At 32.6% G+C, this 12,755-nt stretch overlaps 1 protein-coding gene across 2 annotated transcripts in view; it reads right to left on the bottom strand.

The window, feature by feature from the left end:
• Positions 1–12,755, bottom strand: part of LOC106104650 (ADP-ribosylation factor-like protein 4C) — a 38,913-nt gene that overhangs the window by 14,154 nt on the left and 12,004 nt on the right. The window contains exon 2 of one of the 2 annotated variants that reach the window (XM_013284767.1): positions 6,217–6,235. The exons of the other annotated variant lie outside the window; for it this stretch is intronic. The gene's annotated coding sequence lies outside the window, so the exon portion shown is untranslated. The remainder of the gene's footprint in view (positions 1–6,216; positions 6,236–12,755) is intronic. 2 annotated transcript variants of the gene reach the window in all.

The following is a 12,755-nucleotide window of genomic DNA, read 5'->3' as shown; positions in this document are numbered from 1 at the left end:
ATCATAAAAAGTTCAGTAAATAGGTCAACGTGTCTACAATCTCGAGAGATGCTACAGATTTCATTTTGCGATGACTAAATTATAAATTAAAAAGAAAAAGCGTTTTTATTTACTTTAGCCTGGAATGTAATCAATAAAAATAACTGTTATAATTAAGATTTCTCTTTTAGCATATTTTATAATATTTATTCGTTTATAATTTTTTATTCAACGCTCGGTAGCTTGTTCATGCTCAAATTGTTCCAGGTCGCAACAAACAAAGCTTACAGCGTTGAAACAATTCTAGCGTGGATTTTATTTTTATCTGCTACCGGGAAATGTCTTTGTTGTGGAACGGAAGGAAGCTACTATTTCCTTATTGCTAAGGTAATAGGCAATTATAAACTGTAAACATAAAAACCGGCTCATAATTTTGATAGCTTATCTCTGAGTTTTGCGTGTAATTCGCGACCTGAATATGGGTCGTTAGCAACACTAATTACGTCGTTATCAAGCTCCACTTTGCAAAATGTGTCTAAAGGTGAACATAGTAACAAAAATGCTAACAGCTTTTAGAGATTTAAATGTACAATTATTTTTTATTGTGCTTGAAAACTCCCCTTACTTACTATCTCATTGCTTATGTATGTTGCAAGCAAGATTTCTAAATATGCATTTAAGTGAGAAGCAGTAAACTATCAAGGGAATTAAAGTTGGTTTGAAACACCTGTTGCATATTAGATAACGTGATTATTTTTCTAATAACAATGGAATGTAGTGCAAAAATTTTAAACAATAGATTGTATTGTTTTGGCAACGTACGTAATGAGGTTTATTTTTTGAATTTTGAACGTAATCATATAAATGAAAATACATAACACTTTTATCGATGTAAAGTTGTAATTAAAAGTTTCACATTACCGTCAACGTAATAACTGCGTTATTTATGTGGAACGTGTAAGCAATAAAAACATTTATATTAATACTTCGTCGTGCATCTTATCATATTAGTAAGTACATTTTCTTGGTAAACAGTTCACTTGGAGCGTTATCAGTTACAGCTGCAAGCGCAGACAGGAGCGATAACCTTGTGCTTGATAGAATTATATTATTTCCTATTAATGTTATTTCTGTCTATCAGAGAACACTTCATATTAAAACAACACTAAGGGTTTCCATTAATTTAGAACAATCATAAATATAACTGCCACAACAATTAGTAACTAATATTAGCATACGATAATTACGCACGTAAATTGTGTATTATGTTTCTCAAGATATTCTAATATTTTGTTTCAATATTTACAGGCAAAAGTATTACCTGTATCAAGAAAATATTCGTAGTATGAACCGCGGTATTTGTAAAGGGAACATCGATAGCGCAGAATGTTCACAATAATCTACACGCATTGCGCATTTTAGTGATAAGATAACGCATTATTTTGTATTGTTACCTGCACTATTCACACAAACAGTAACCACGCAATATCTAAATTTTTGGTTTAATTTTTCAAACTTTATTGCCAAATTTTACAGTCTCAAAGTCTGACAATTGCAATAAAGAGTATCTCAAAAGATTGTAGTACGGATACTTCTTGGAAGTCCCGAAGATTCGTCGGTTTTACTCATATTATAAATGCGAAAGTTAAGATGGTTGTTACGGTTTGTAGCCTAAGCTGCTGAACGAATCTTGATGAAATTTGGTACAAGTAGAGACAGACTGGAAGAACACATAGGATACTTATTTTTTTTTAACGGAACGAGGATTACGATAAGGGAGACGCGGGGGAAAGCTAGTAAATAGTATTAATAAGCTTGAACAACAGTGTCAGATTTCAGGCAACGAAGTCCTGAGTTTTCCAGATGTGTTGAAGTAATCCAAATAAGCTGCACTTGTTTATAGTTATGCCACTGCGTCTTGTAATGGTGCTGTACCCCATTATGTACAAGGTCTCATCGATAACCTAGATATTAACGTTATCAACGTTTGATTAACCGCGCTATTTGTTTGAACAACATAATTTTGCCAGCGATCGCTCTTTGCTTATCAGATATTATGAAAATGTTACATCGTCAACAATTACACAGGTTGATATATTGTTTTATAATGATGGCGTTTTAAAAGTACTTGATGTTACGGGAAATTTTTTAGGGAGATAAAAGGGAGATGAAAGGAATTATGCTGGAATTATCTTAGTTTCGGAAAGCAATTTCATTAAAAGGAAGCTTGACTTATTGTTCGTTTCTTATTGAAATCTGATTAGATAACTAGTGTATATTGTATAACTTGAGCAGTTATGCAGCGAGAAAGTTTTGTTACATGCAATTGTTGAGAATGACTTCACATTATGATTGATTATGTGCATGAGTTGAAGTTATGTTTCGATGTAGCTGACGGTAGTCATTTCCGTACTTACGTTTTGTAATATGTTTATCATTCACTTTCAAAACCGCATAAATTCAATAAGAAGAATGATAAGTAACGTACTTCTAGTTATCAAGAGCTATGTGATTTGTGAAAGCTTATAATAATTTACGCCGTAAATAAATTGCAGAGTAATGGTGAATAATTACTCTTACAGTGGTTTAGAATATCTCGTCATAATCTATTTATTTCTAGAATAACATGAGTCGTGTCACTCAGAAAATATAGATACAAGCTTTCGCACATAAAATGTTTGTACCCATTTTCTTTAGTGTTACAAATAGTAATGTATTTTAGATCAGTCGATTGTTATTCCTGGGGTGTATACGAACTATATGGTCACATTCTTCGTAAGTTGATTTAGATTTAGCGCGGTCATGCGTTATGTCGTTCGCACGTGTATTGTTTCATCCAATTTTCCGTGCACGTATACACGGCGCGTGCTCCGACATGCTGTATCGTGCCGTGTCGTATCAATAATTCATTTTGATGACGGATGAAGGGTTACTGCGCTGCAGCTGCGGACCGCGACCCACTTGGCCGCTCTCATTCCTGTCCCCTAATATCCGACCTACTTTTACGAGACATCCCAACTGGCTTTATTGCATCGATGAGTAATGTATTATTTCGTTATTAGTTCTGAATCGAAGCCGTATATTTGTATGTGACAGTGATTATAAGATATTAAAACATTAGAAAAAGTCAATATTTTCGTTGACTCTAAAGGCAGTCTGTCTAAAAATGATTAAAAAAGTAGAAGTAGCATTTCGTTTGAATTAATGAAAGATCCCAGACAGTCTGGCTTAGTCAAATTTAATAATTAGTGTTTGGACTACAATGCAGACAGTCTCGGTTTGAAATGATAAAAAAGTTTCAATGCACAGATGTAAAACATACGTTTTACAGGCGGCCGCAGCGAGCCGCTTGAAAAAACTCCACAATGCCAGATACGGATTCATTGTTTGCGTAACCACAATGCTTGAAATGATCGAATTACTTTTGTTACAGCACATTTTAAAGTTAAAACATTGACGGTTTACATTTTTAAATTACTTGTACTTCTTTCGAAAACCTGATTGTAGTAAAGCCTTGATCATAAAGTGTATTTTTCTATTCGTAAGTTATTCAGTACGATGCAAAGGTTCTGTTTAGCTTTCGGTTGCCATAGTAACAAATGCAAATTCGAAATAACTCAAGCGGCTTACTGTGTTGCTCGTAGTCGTATATCTACGGAATCTAGTTGTCGTCATCTATTATGATTACGTACACTGTGTTCTCCTTTATTGCAACCAACACGAATAGCTTATGTATCTACATCGAATGTACGAACGGAATTGAACTCTGAATACGTTGAACTAAAGTAGAATTTAGTTTGAACGAAGTAAGAGCACTTTATCTCTCTCCTCATACAAATTTCGGTAATAAAATTAAGATGACAGACTCGATACTATACGCCGTTTGTCGGCTCCTCGCTATCGCTATTTACCGACAGTTAAATAGGTTTCATACGAAATAAATGATAATTCTATAATAAATTACTTAGCGTTTATGTTAATTAAGCGTATAAAATATTGTAGAGGTGTTTCGTAACGCATAAAAACGTTACTTCTTTCGTGGGAAAAACAAATGTTTCAATGTACACTTCGTCATTATTAACACAAGAACATACTGACTAAAAGAGTTACGAAGCTGGCTGTTTTGTCTACAAATACACGATTTGAAGTAAGAAGCCTAATTATTTAAAGATTTTTTTTTAAACATAATCGTAAGTGGCCGTAATTTTGAACTAGAGAGAAAAGTTTAATCAGTATCTTAAATGTGTATCAAAGTGGTACAAAATACCGTTTCCGTCTTATTGTAGTTAATACATAAAATCGTCAATTAACGCATAGCTAATGCTGGTGTGGTCAGTAGTCACGCAAATGCAACTTTCATGCTATCCAAATCACTGCCGTTGACGCTAATGGTAAAGTCTTCAAAACATTTTGTTATTCTACACCCATAAGGCGTCATAAGGCCACGCTGAGAACACTCGGTACGGGGTTTTGTCGTTATTTAATAACTAACTTTACCGGGACGATGTCCGCGTGGAATAAAAAAAGTGTGTAGCCTATATGGTAATCAAGTCTATTCTCTACATTTATGCCAAGTTTAATCGAGATCCGTTGAGAAGTTTTAGCTACAAACTCTGACAAAAAGCCAGCCATCTAAATTTCGCATTTATAATATTAGTAAGTAAAGTTTAAACAATGCATTTATCCAACTAATTATATTAATTGATTGTGTAAATATAGCCTAGTTATTGATATCATAAAATATTCGTTTAATAGAGCGTTAGAACAATAAAATTTGACTCACTCTATTATCAAACTCATGTGGTTACAAACACATTGCCTGTCGCGTCATGCCTTCGTTTAAACAAATCAAAATTGTTGATACACCAAACACAATAGTTGTTATTTATTAGTATAATTTAACTTTGCAATTAGTTTGGGGAGTGATCTATTATTAGCCAATTAAATAAAAATTGAAATTATAGAAAATTAAAAATAAATCTAAGAATTTAATCCCAAGCAAATCTTTGACATTTCACTTGAATCGCCCCATGTATGGATTCTGACCTCGAAGTGGCATTTTATTTTTAATTTTAATAAAATGTGAAAGGATGTAAAGCAATTAATATTGAGAATCGTGAAGTTATCAATGATAATGATAAGATTTATAAATATTCATTGTTTATTAGCATCCGATAATTGTTATCAGAACCAATAACGTCAATACATTGTAAATGACGTTAATAGGCATTATAAAGTGAGAAGTTATTGTGAAAATCTGATTACAATTATAGATATACCACCATAGACTATATAAAATAAAAAAAAATATACAATTACCCAATCACTGTCCTAATAGTAAAAAAATAAACATGAGTAACTATAGTAAAATTTATGAATGTTAAGATAACAAAGTTTTATTATTTTAAAAGCGACAGTGCCGGGCGTGAACTAACTGCATTTGTTCCCTAGAGTCGCATGTGCAATGTGCACTCTACATGTAGCGGGGGTGTATTCCCACCCTATATGCACATGTGCAACAAATCTGTACGCCCGTGTACCACCAGCATACACTGACCTCCTCTAATAGAACCGACTTCGCTTCATTGTATGGAACATGGACTCTCTTTGTTGCTTTATAGGTCTTTTTAGTTGGATAATGTTCATGTGAACGTTTCGCCTCTGCGTTCACACACGAACCCTTTGTAAGGCTGATACACACGGCTGTTATTGGTCCGTATGAGAATAGTAACAGTAACAATTTATTTATTGGATATAGTATTTCTTTTAAATGATGATCAAGATCTCTACATTAAAGTAATAACAAATACACATGCTATTTATTTAATCTTTACTGTCATATACAGTCTATAAAAGATTCATTTCATTCATTCATGGAATGCTTTACTTTTACTATACGTTCTGTTTTTGAGAGTACTTAGGTAGTTTTCATATTTAATTCGCAAGTTCTTGTAAAAAATTAGAGCGAATATTTTTGTTTACCACATTACATTTGAATAAAATAAAGTTATTACAGTATATTCGTGTAAATTAATCTACAGGGCAGTGTGTATGTGGAAAATGTTGGCAATTACAATGCCGTAACCCCTACACTAATTACACTAGCGTAGGTTTGCGGTTCATTGCTGCAGGATATGGGTCAATAACTAAACTTGCAATATAAAGCAATAAAAGAAAAAAGAACAATTTTAGTGCAACTTGTAACATTGGGTTTAAATATCGACACTTGACACTTACCAGTAAACACCTTTGGTTTCTGAAACAAACAAAAAATAATTTATAAGGACAATGTTTATTTACTTTGTATCTTATAAGACTGGCGTTATAAAGATTTGTAGCAGTAAAAAAGAGTGATCGTTCAAATCTTAATTTCTATTTTCATTCTGACAAAAATAATTTTAAAATTATTAAAAATGCTATAAAAACAATTTTATTATTAACTTTGAAAAGCTTGGCAGTGACTCAAGAGAGTGTTCACAAACAGTAAGTAATAAATTCAGTTTGTTAGAATTAGAAACAAGAGATCATTTGTAACATGTTATGTTATTTCATTACTGAAAACTAGTTTTCGCCCGCGATTTCGTCTGTGTGGAATTAAAAAACCAAAAATAAGTTGCCTATATGTTCTCCCAGACTATAATCTACGTCTATGCCAAAATTCATCGACATCCGTTCAGCCGTTTAGGCTATAAACTCTAACAAACATGCATCTATCCATACATTTAAACTTTCGCATTTATAATACGAGTAAGAAGTAAGATTAGATAAGTAAACGTTCCACTTGTGTATAAATGCGAGTGTAACAATTTAAGTGCTAATTGAATATTAATTGGCTTATCGAATCGCATGTTCTGACGATAATCTGACAATAATTTTATCGTACGTACCATTTATTAAAATTTCCGATAAAAATCAAAATTAGAGATATAATAACACGTGGAATATTCCTATGAAAAAAACTTAGATTCCTTTCAGATGTTATTTAAGTAATATCGAGAATAAATAACTTTACTTTTTTATTTGAGGTAAGTACCTTGTTGATTTAGCATGACAATGATTCGTAAGTACTTGTATTATTTCTTTAATTCAAATATTCAAATAAATGTCGATACGGAAATCTTTATTAAAATTTGGCACGACTTTAATTGAATCGTTATTATCAAGTATGATCGTAAACGTTTTGATAGCTTGAGCCGTTATTAAAATAAACAGGATGTTTTAAAAAGTTTACGATCGCCTCCGCTTCGTAAATGAGAATTGCGAACTGATTTTGTTTATATTGATTATTTGATGAACTCTTTAACGATGCTAATCTGTATTTATTTAGATTATTATTGCTTTTAAAGGAGAAATAAGAATCCAATTATTGTTTTAATAATTTTCTTTTATTTTTCTTGTCATGTTTAGATACACATTTTTATGAATCCTGACAGAAATGTAAAACTGTGAAAGATAATTTATTTATTTCGTGTTACTGTGTTGTGTAGAAATCGTCAATTTTGGAAGATAATATATGGGGTTTTTATCGAACTCCGATAAAAAAAAGAAAATTCTAAAGATATGAAACGTCTACTCTTCATGTTTTCGTTAAGTACATTTTCACACACGTCGAAAGTAGTTAACAATTCGCAAAGAGATTGAGTTCGAATTGAGAGGAAGTTTAACGTGCGAGTCGCTCGGTGGAAGAATTTCCGAGTGCAATAAAAGTTAAACTACGGCGTTATAATTATCTTCAGAACAACGTCTAGACTTGTTAACTGCAAGTTTGAAATTGTGATTATTTGCACACTTTTAAAAGATTTTTTTTCTGTATTTGAATTTCAATAAACAATACACTGACTAAACTTGTACTGAAGTACCGTTTGAACATTTCTCATATCATTTATGTCGCTAAAATTGCTTTTACCTGTTATGTCGACATCCTTAACAAATAATAAACACGTTCCGTACGTCGTCGTCTCGCTTTTATTCAATTGTGAAGATATTTTGAAGCATCCTTATTATCTGTTAAAAAGGATATCGCTTTTGTGACGTTTTTTAATGAAGGGGATATGAGAAAATGTCTTGTAAAATGTTTTATTTTCGGATTATCAATCCATGAATATAATACCGTAACAAATTTTCATAACATACTTATCAACGGCGTAGAAATTAAATATACATCTGTACAGTATTTATTTCCAGCGAATGGTACCTACTAGGGTATAATAAATTCGTTGAATCCGAACTCTTTAATAGGGTTTGAATATCATCTGCTCGGGGCATTCGTTAACAGGATCAAACGGTACGGGGATGTCGCATACGCCTCACAGACAGACGGATCAAATAAAAACATTTCAACGGCGACATCCATCCAACTATAAAACCTGTATATCATGTCTCTGAATTAAAAATCGTAACAATTACGTGTTAATTCTCAAGATTCATTTAGAATTACGTTTGTCGAATTGAGCAACAATAGCGATGGTAATATCTTCCCACGTTACTGCATTAGCTAATGGTACTTGTAATGAATCATTCGTATGGATGCAATCATTGGAACATTGTGCCAAATAATCCCCTCTTAACCCTTAAATACATAAATAGATTTAGCCCTTGGGATTAGATTAGTTTAGATGTACAGAAATATTTCTGAAAGTATTTACTTTCATTGTTCACTTGTTTATAAAAACGTCGATTTATATCACAAAGTAAAAATATAGAGGGCGGTTAGCTCCGATTTATGCGTATTGTAAATTTTTATTTTTTATTTTTGCACAACGATCAGCATTGTGCAAACACAATAAAAGAACCAGCATCATAGCGCAGCGTTCGACGTTCTAAAGTCCCCAATTTCGTTCAAATATATTTTAAAATGGACAAAGGATCGCAGACTTATTTTATTAAAAAACTCACCGAGGGACGGCTGACGTATCCCTCAATACATCCTCTTACAGCATTTATGTGTGGTTTAGGAGGGTTTGAAGTTTGCTTTCATTTCGTTTCATATAATATTAATGCAAATCTTTGTATGGAAACAAACCAATCGCGGATTTTATGCGAGCAGTAATAAGTTCAGATCTTTCATGACACCTTGTGTATGTACTTCAAAAATTTGGTTATCGAAACCAAATTTTTAACACTAATAGTGGTGTTTTCAATACACATAAAACGATTGTAATTAAAAAATCACAACCAAGTTCACAGGTGTTAGGGGAATTATCGCATATAATGATCTCGTCGCATGAAGGCCTCGGGAGCGCGAACAGCGCACGTGCCCCACTTCCGGCCAGGTACGACGCAACCGGAAACACCGCCAAGCGGAACACTACATTATCCTCGCATCCTATAATCTATGGCCAGTGCTATAATTGGCATTTACTCTCTTCCTTTATACAGTGCTATGGAGAACTGATATTAAGCTGATACTTTGAACACGTAATTTATTTAAGTGAGATTTATGTCCGATATTAAATTGTTAATGTTATCACTTGTTGCGTAAGCGTATCAATTAGAAGCTGATATTCAAAGAATTTACTACACTGTATGAACATAACTTAGGTAAGGTATAGTTATTACTAGTTTTCGCCCGCGACTCCGTCCGTGTGGAATTAATAACAACGAAATTAAGTAGCCTATGTGTTCCACCAGACTCTCCTCTACATCTATACCAAATTTTACAGAGATCTGTTCAGCAGTTTAGGCTACAACCTAGATCTCTAATAAACATCCATCCATCAAAACTTTCGCATTTATAATAATAGTATGATTAAAGTTTCAATGGACGGCTGTTTACATTTTTTCTTTTTACTGCTCTGATACTCTAAGATACGACATAGGAATGTAAAAGTTACTACACTCAGCGACTTTCCAGTAAATATCTATGTGGTTTCTTGTTTTAGTAAACATCATAAACTACCATAGAGTAGCACTCCATTATGGTTTTACTGTATCACGTTCAACCTACTAACCATAAGAGGAACATGAAACTTTTTATTACCCATTATGAGACTTACTCCGATCTATGGTAAGTTATAGAACAATGAAAACAATAGAGTGAAAGTGCGATAATTAAATTTCGATAAATTTTACATGTTCCATTCATTTCATTGTTCCATACAATGTATTCTCTAACTATACGCAGTTGTACGTCTGCTAGAGTTATTACATGCGCAACAAAAATATTGCTAGCAATGTTTTTTAATATACTTCCACTCTAATTGTTGTATATTCTATATGAAGACTAAAGAATGCGTAAGGATTTTTTTTGTTTAGAGCAATCAAACATGACTATCATTCAATTCTGTGCAGAGAATCTATTTTAAAGAATTATAAAGTTGATTTTGCTGTATCAAAATTTACGCATTTCAAACAAACAAGATGGACGTCAACATCAAAAGTATAATAGAAAGATAAATATTATGCCGTCTGAGGTCTTTACACATTGACCAAATCCGAGCAGGGTTACAACTGGCGTGTGTACTGTGTACAAACAAAGAGTAATTGGAGCGTTGTTCCGGCGCGCGTGTTTACATCACTTTGTTATTGAAATGCCTTTCATTTTATTTCCTCAAATGTAATACGTATTTATTTATTGCAGTTGTGAAGTGATACACCGCTGTAATGACATGTCGATGAGGTCAAGAACATTCATGTAGATTTAATTGCATTGTTTTTGTTTGTCATAACTCGTATTATCTTTAAGGATTTTGTGAAAATTATGCATATTAGTTTTAATTTCTATACACTTTTTCATAAAATGATTTGCCTTATATTAAAATCAAGTAATCGATAGGTGCGATGCGATAAAATTATTTATAAAATTCGTTTCATTTTTTACAATAATTAAGAAAAAAACCATTGAAGTCATAGCGCCCGTAAATCTATTTGGTTTCTTCCCAAGAATAATTGCTTCGTTAAGCTTAAGTACATTAAAGTAATAACATTTGTGTGGTCACAAAATTTTTGTCTCCAAGTTCTTTAGAAATTTTTGTTCGTCAAAGATTATTTTACAGAAAAGTATTATATAAAGATCTTTTAAGCTTTATTTTATATTAAGGAAAAAGTGTAAAATTTTGTAGTATACTGTTATAAAATTATTTATATCATACGCAGGGAGCAGTAAGTGGTAGTGATAATATATAAATGATGGTAAGTAATCTTGCCCATGACCCAAATGGGTAAGCAGAGATTACGGATTTCCATTAGATGTGACCCTGGCACACTTCTCTCACTACTTCTATATTCATACTTTTACGGATATACTCATCTATTACGAGTATCTACTTTTAAGAACGTCTCTCTTTAGTACTTATCTTAATAATTCAATTAATATATGCAAAACCGAGAAAGGCAAGTTATTTTGGTTTAGAATAGTTCTTTTAAAGCGCGTATACTTAACTAAACTATCGCACAACTGTTTAGTCGTGCTATGACTCCTATGAGCTTATATGGAGGTGCGTACACTACTCGATTTTTAGTCGTGCAACTAGACAGTTGAATGGGCTGCGAAACAATCGACAAACGCACAACTGTTGTCCGATAGTTTAGTCAAAGATGTGCGTCCGGTCATAGTCGATTTATGGGATGGTGGATAAAAGTTGTTTCTTTTTAATTTTGTACCAAACATCGCGTCGTGTTTTGTTTGTATGTCAACAACAATGTTTCCTATAGGGTGTAAAGTTTAATGAAAAATAAGTTTGTTCTGGTATATAGGTCAGAGTGATACGTAAATCTGGCCCGTGTGTGCGACTGGGGATTAACAGGGGAGCGGTATAAGCGGGAATATGCGCCCTGTTTGCTTCATATCCCGCGCAAACAGGTATAACCGTGAACGAAATTTAATATCAAATTCTGACGCGGCGGTTGTTTACGAGGTAATGGTATACAAAGGTAAAGCCGTAAATGCTTTCTAAGAAGTATACAGATTTTATCATCTAAATCTAATCATTGTATCATGTACATGACGTTGTTATATATTAATTCTGGCAGATGATGAAACGGTTTTTAAAAGTACAAACTTTTGAGACATAAAATGATCAATTGTGACTTATGGCTTATTGTAAACGTTTTATTATAACCCGTTTACATTGAATACAAACATCTTTATGTTTGTCATTGAATTTCATCAGGGCAAAAAAAATGCTGCAAACTTTGATGTTTGCATGGAACGAGAAATATTAAAATACTTAACATTAAAGTTTTTATACAAAATGTTACTGTATTTCAACCTTATTATAAAAACAAACTCAACGACCTAGGCCAAGACGGCCACAACTATTATAATATTGGTTTTTATTCTTTAAAATATAATAGCGATTATGACTATTGCAATGACGACAATCTATTTTATACAATACAAATTTATAATACAAAGGCTTATCGAAATATGAAACCGTTCAACCGCGTCTAACTGTTTTAAAGATTTGAAATCGTGTTCTACAAGAGTAGAGTTAAAATGTTTTTATTGAATTAAACCAATCATTTGAACTTATGGTAGAAAAGTATTGAAGCATATACTAAATGCATAATCGTCCTTGTGGAAGATTTTATGTTAATTTATAATTTCACAACTACTAGTAGAACACTATTCGGTTTCTTGAGAGCTCTTAGAGTGTTTATAGTAGTTAATTTATTGCTTTCTAACAAATATTATTTTTTTAACGACACGGCTGAGAGGAAGTGATTTGAAGTGGACGAAAATAAAGTACTCTTTTAATAAATCTCGGTATTTTAAAAGTTAAATCTAGATGTTAGAAATTCCATAGCAATAAGGAATGTAATGCAGTTAATGTCAA

Source organism: Papilio polytes, unplaced genomic scaffold (genome assembly GCF_000836215.1).
Source record: "Papilio polytes unplaced genomic scaffold, Ppol_1.0 DF823510.1, whole genome shotgun sequence".
Lineage (NCBI taxonomy): Eukaryota > Metazoa > Arthropoda > Insecta > Lepidoptera > Papilionidae > Papilio > Papilio polytes.
Note: the sequence above shows the minus strand (reverse complement) of the source record. Positions and strands in the feature narration are given on the sequence as shown.